Consider the following 7,129-nt stretch of genomic DNA (forward strand, 5'->3'; position numbering starts at 1 on the left):
GGGGGGGGAGGGAGGGAGGGGGAATTTGGGCGAAAATCTGAGGGATGGGAAAGGTTTATTTTTGAGTTCCAACGTAAAAAGTCAGTTAAGTATCATTCGGTGTAAAAAGGGGATTTTTGAATTTTAATAAAAGAGCAGGGAAATATTGAAATAGGTAAAGTAAAGTTGTGTAGTTAAGTAATTTTTCCTTATTTTAATTCTTTTATTTTGAATTTTGGGTACACACAAAAGAAAAATGCAATATTCGTACATACTTAATTAAGTAATTTTTAAAATTGAGCTAACTATTTCTATATGAATGCATCGTTATTTTCCATTTTTTTTCTCTCCCTTGTTTGTCATTAATTGAAAAACAATAAAATTTAAAGTGACGGACACGATCCAAAATACAAAAAAAAAAAAGAGGAAGAGATAGGAAGTGAAGGGGTGGCGGTGGGAAGGGGAATTGTAGAGAGTAGACACCTAACTTTTTCTTTTATTTTTAATTTATTGTGAAATTCAAAATCAAGTCAATCACGTGAGCTTATATGTTAAGTAATTTTAAATTATTTTAAAGGAAAAGCGCCTGAAATGCACTTAAACTATGGGATTTGGTACAATATTGTCCTCCATCCACTTTATGAATATGATCTGTAAGACATAAGGTTATTTTTTAGCAAAAATGTTGACTCAGGTATATTTCAGGGGCCAAAGGTGGATGAAGAACAGTTTTGTATCAATTTAATAGTTGAAGTGCATTTTAGGCCCTTCTCCGTATGAGTTATTTAGAACTTTTGTTTTCAACTTCTGTGTTGTTGTAATTACTTTCTTTTGAATATAATTATAGGTTGGGTTTAATTTTCAAATCAAGTTTTGAAATAACATATGAGAAAAATTATAAATTTATACTTGAATAATCTTTTGGAACAAAAAAAGTAATCAAAATTATAACGTTAGATTGTTTATAATATTAAGCTATTAGATAAAATTACTCCTTCCGTTTAGAAAAAGAATGATCCTGTTTCTTTTTTCGTCTATTTAAAAAGGAAAGACCCCCTTTTTTTTTACAACACTTTAACTTTTCACATGACATGTTTAAGACCACAAGACTAAATAATATTTTGGTACATTTGACATAACTTTAATTTAGAACCACCAGATTAAAAAGTGTTCTTTCTTTTCTTAAACTCCGTTCCAAGTTAAACTAGGTCATTTTTTTTAAGCGGAAAGAGTAAATCATAAGTTCATAGAATAAATATTTTATCGCATGAAGCGAAGATAAGTTTCCTAATATGAATATAAATTTGTTTCTCTCTTGATTCTTCTGTTTCAATTTTCTCTTATGAGATATTTGAGATGCGAACACTTCTAACTGAAATTGAACGTCCTACAAAATTTCAATGTTTATTTTACATTTTCTTAGTAGTAGCCGATAAATAATTAAACTCCAACGCAAAGCATTTACCTGTACTATATACAATATAAATGTGCCTGTCTACTGAACCTTTGAAGAGCCAAATAAACATTTAACATAGGTGAGCTAAGAAAAGCCTACTTGTATTAAGTTATTGATAATTTGCACAATATAATAAACTAGATGACTTTCTTCCGAGTTGTCAAAAAGCAATTGAACATTTTAAAGCAACTAAAAAAAGAAAATTGTATATAATAGCAAATTAATAACCTCAAATAAATAGAGTAGCTAGGGTTTAATTTAATTGTGCTCCATAGCAAACGTTTGCAAAAAATTGTCAGGCGCCTCTCTCCCAAATATCTCGCTCGCCACTCTCCCAAATCTCGCTCGCCACCCTCGCCTTTCTCACTTATACAAACAGAAGCGAAATGTATAAATTGCGTTTCTATTTGTATAAAGCGTGAGAAAATTGTATATACACATGCAAGTACAGATATTTTCGTCCTATACACTTATAATTATACAATAAAAATACTCCCCTACCCGGTTTCTTTTGCCTTTCTCTCTTTCTCATTTTATACAATTTTCAAATTGTATCTAATTTCTCTCTTTCTCGTTTTATACAATTCGATTCAATTGAATGTTCCTTGTCAAGTCTCTTTTGTCTTTCTCTCTTTCTCATTTTATACAAATTCAAATTGTATATAATCGTTCTATACACTTATGATAATACAATTCGTTTTATACACTTCGTTTTTATATAGTTCTTTGTCGAAGTGTCTTTCTCTTTCTTGTTTTATACACTTCGTTTTATACAATTTGCTTCAACTGTATATGTATAGCGAATTATACAGTTTCTATGTTTTCTATGAAGTGCAATTATGCAAACTTTGCTATAGCATACAAATATGAATTTTTTATTTGCTATCTGTGAAAGTTGCCCAAAAAAGAATACTATTCGCAAGTCATAAAAAAATATTTTAGGGTTTAGTGTTACCTATTAATTATTCAATTTAATTTGAGAATATGAAAAGAATCACTACGGTCAGGAGCAAAAAGGAAATAATAATAATAATAATAATTTAAATTTATTTATTTTCGCATTTGATATTTTGTATCTACATTAGAACCTGATTAGTCTAGACCCTATTCACGATAAAAAAAGCGCTCCCACTTTCATACGCAAAGGCTTGAATCAAGACCTCTCATAAGGGAGGAGGAACCCAATCCAATAAAATGGTAGAAGATGAGTATTCTAAAAGTCAACTGTGATTAATTAATGTGAGTGTTCACATATGTAGGAGCAGATGGGACAAATAATTAGTAATAAGTTGACTTGGTGGTTAGGCGGAGCCAAGGTTAGGAGCTCCAAGTTCTAAATCAATTTTGTGTGGAGTTCATATGTTAATTTTCTAATACAAATATAAGGTCGTCCGAACACACGAACCTCCGCCTATTTCTATTAATTCCCTAATTACATTCCATCTCACTCATTTGTTAGCACAAACTTGTAAAAAAAAACAGAGTGATGTCTTCCTCATATGAGAATTCGTGTAGAGGGAGATATTTTGACATTTCTCGTTTGGAAAAGATAGTCCATGAATGGAGATTAGGCGTCGAGATGAAGCATGCAATGCTGACCTTTATATCGATTTTCAATTTCTTGATATGTTTCTCAGGTTGCAGAGCTTCACAACTGAATGCTCGGATGATACACAGAAAGTCCAACATCAGCTGAATTTGAAAGAATCAACTGTCCCAACGATGTTGTACTCGTGTTCAATAAGTTGAAAGAAGAGATATGGAAGACCAAAATGGAAATCAAAGCTAAATACTCGTTTCCCAAAGCACTTACTCTCGAATTTGTATTACAGAAGAGGTTGTAAAGAGTTGAAGTTATTGAGAAATTTTGTCTATTTTATTTCAGACAGATCCTCAAAGTCAACATACTTTCTTCAATCATGTTTTGATGTCCTGCAAGCTCTAAAATCAGGATCTCATCCAAATGAGCATGTTACTGATTATAAAGCTGGATTTCTGGAGACTCTTGTACACCACATGGAACTGCTATGTCCTATTACGGATAACCACAAAGAGAAAGTTGCTTTCAAGGATCGAATTACAATGCTCAACTTCTTGAGAGAAAATCTCATCAATCTACCAAGAGAGGCCCTTGAAGATTTTGATACCGCAACCATTAATGTAGGGCTTCTAGTTTACTCAATGTATGACAGTGTGGATGCATCAGTTCCGGAGTCAAACCAAGTGACAGTTGTTGATTTCTTAGGTGATATTCAGAGTATACAAGCACTGATATACTTCCTCACTTGGAAGTCATTTCACTACAATTTACCTAAGATTGATGGACTGGGATCTATTGATATCATTATAGACCACCTGAAGGAGTTTCTGTTGCCAATATGTGTTATGAAAATCAAAAATTACTGCTTGTAATAAATTATTCAGAAACACGAAGTAACTGAGATTTTTAGAACCAGTAAATAAGATGAACAGAAAAATAATTGAATCTGTAAAACTTACCAGAATCTGGAATACTCTTTTTGATAATTTAGGAAGAAAATCAAGTCCACTGTATTTACAGTGTTCCCTTAAGGAAATTATTCCCCTCTAGTATCCGAGGTTTGATTTGGAATATAACCTTCCAGGGTAAAATGATCTTAATCAGTAGAGTATAGATACCAAAAACTCTACTGTCAGCGAATCAATCCACAGCAGGAAAGTACACGAAGAAATATGTGTTTTTTAAGAAGAAGGAAGATATGAAAATTCGTAGGGAAATATTCTGAAGACTGAATGGTATTTATAGGCAAGAAGAATATATTCTGAAAGGTTGCTACCCTTTCAGAATTAACACGACCATTAATGAAAGGTTGCAAACTTTCAAATGGTATTGACTGTTCCTGAAAGTTGCAACCTTTCAGAACAGTCATGGCGGGAATTTTTAAATATAACGGAATTTAAAATGGGTCACGCGCGCGGATCCGAGTCGGGTCGGGTTAACTAAAAAGTTGAAAACATCGGTTAACTTTTGTTATCAACTAATTAATTGAAAATAATTTTTGGCCATTTAATTGATTAAATAAATAATTAAAATAAATTTGTCCAAAAAATTATCTCTCGATCGATCATTTGCAAAAGCCAAAGCCGAAGCCGAAGCCAAAGCGAGCGACGATGACGACGGCGCGAGGGGGGTCCCTCTTTCCAACCCTTTTAACAATTAATGGGAGTGTTTATTTATTTAATCTCTCCTATTTTCATTTCCATTACCGATGAGGGACTATTGCCTTTTTCACATTAAAGCATTAGAGGACTTTTCAAGTTCCCAACCTTTCAAGTTCTAAACTTTTCAAATTCCTCTCCTTCCCTCTATTTCCCATCAATTCTTGCTACATACCCAACAATCCCCCACATTGATGGGGAATAGTTATAACATAGGAATGCACGGACAATTGTGTACTTTACAAGCAAGGATTAATTGCATCTGGATAAGTAGGTTTCCCCTTGGACTTTCCGTAGTGAACATATGTCGGATATACTCGGTCAATCGGTAGATGTGATATCTTTGAACCGTCGAACTTTGGTGTATACCTAGACAACCATATGTCACACAATTAACCCTTTACTGTTTATGATTCTTACGGTTGTGTTCGTTTCAGCCATGAACACCTCCTGGTTTCATGAGTGTATAGAGAATAGGCTTTTGACATAAAATTCTCTTTGAAGCGGCTTCCACTTCACACTCACATAGGTGATTTCTAACCGTGTCATCTCGTAGATACACTATTTGGTCAAATCTACCAAACTTAGCAAATCATTAAAAACTTTAAGCTTTATTACCTCATTAACAAGCCTTAAAGTCTTAACCTTTTCCTGAACATTGTCTTCATCATGAGAATGGATTGAGTTAATTGACAATGTCGAACCGTCAGCCACAACTTTGTTTTTCTCCTTGAATCTAGCTCTTGGGATCTCCAGTCTGCTAGATAGAGTTACCGTCATGCTGACTTGTCCTAAGCCGTAAACCCATTCCCTTAGATGATCTTTCAACTGCCTCTCTCGCTAGGCCTTTCGTTAGTGGATCTGACACATTATCGCTTGACTTTACATAGTCAATTGTGATAATTCCACTAGAGAGCAGTTGTCTTATGGTGTTATGTCTACGTCGTATATGACGAGACTTCCCGTTGTACATAACGCTCCCTGCCCTACCTATTGCTGCTTGACTATCGCAATGTATGCAAATTGGTCCAACAGGTTTGGGCCAGAATGGAATATCCTCTAGGAAATTCCGGAGCCATTCCGCTTCTTCACCAGCCTTATCCAAAGCAATGAATTCAGATTCCATTGTGGAGCGAGCAATACATGTCTGTTTGGAAGATTTCCAAGAGACAGCTCCTCCACCAAGTATGAATACATAACCACTCGTGGATTTTACATCATTTGACCCGGTGATCCAATTTGCATCACTATATCCTTCAATCACAGCAGGATATTTATTATAATGCAAAGCATAATGTTGTGTCCATTTTAGATAACCCAACACACGTTTCATAGCCATCCAGTGAGTTTGATTCGGATTACTAGTGTACCGACTCAGTTTACTAATAGCACATGCTATATCTGGTCGCGTGCAATTCATAATATACATCAAACTTCCCAACACTCTGGCATATTCCAATTGAGAGTCACTTTGACCTTCATTCTTTTTAAATGTACAACTTAAATCAATTGGAGTTTTGACTACATTGAAATTCAAGTAATTGAACTTATCCAATACTTTTTCAATATAATGAGATTGAGATAATGCTAGTCCCTGGGGAGTTTTGATAATCCTGACCCCTAAGATCAAATCAGCAACTCCTAAGTCTTTCATATCGAACTTGCTGGACAACATGCGCTTAGTAGCATTTATATCGTCAATTTCTTTACTCATTATTAACATGTCATCAACATACAAACAAACAATGACTTCATGATTCATAACGTTTTTAATGTAAACACATTTATCACATTCGTTAATCTTGAATCCATTTGCCAACATTATTTGATCAAATTTAGCATGCCATTGTTTGGGTGCTTGCTTGAGTCCATAAAGTGACTTCACAAGTCTGCACACTTTCTTTTCTTTACCAAGAACTATAAACCCTTTAGGTTGTTCCATGTAAATTTCTTCCTCTAAATCTCCATTTAAGAAGGCTGTCTTTACATCCATTTGGTGGATTTTAAGATCTCTGCTAGTGCTATTAACATCCTAATTGATGTTATCCTTGTTACTGGAGAGTATGTGTCAAAGTAGTCCATACCTTCCTTTTGTCTGTACCCTTTGACTACCAGTCTAGCCTTATATTTGTCAATAGTCCCATCAGGTTTCATTTTCATTTTAAAGATCCACTTTGATCCTAAAGGTTTATTTCCTGGATGAAGATCAGTCAATTCTCAAGTGTGATTGCTTAAAATTGATTTAATATCATTATTGACTGCTTCTTTCCAATAAGTTGATTCTGACGAAGACATAGTTGCTTTAAATGTTTGAGGCTCATTTTCATGCAATAGTGCTACAAAATCTGGTCCGAAAGAAACAGATTTTCGTTGTCGAGTACTTCGCCTAGGTTCCTCACTAGTTAAAATATTTTCCATTGATTCTTCTCGTGGTCGTTTAGGTCTTTCACTTGTTGACTCACTTTCAGTTTTATACGGATAAATATTTTCAAAAAA

General features: G+C 34.1%; 1 pseudogene; it reads left to right on the plus strand.

The window, feature by feature from the left end:
- Window positions 1-7,129, plus strand: part of LOC107001472 — a 25,263-nt pseudogene that overhangs the window by 11,337 nt on the left and 6,797 nt on the right.

The sequence above is a fragment of the Solanum pennellii genome, chromosome 10 (assembly GCF_001406875.1).
Source record: "Solanum pennellii chromosome 10, SPENNV200".
Classification (NCBI taxonomy): Eukaryota; Viridiplantae; Streptophyta; class Magnoliopsida; order Solanales; family Solanaceae; genus Solanum; species Solanum pennellii.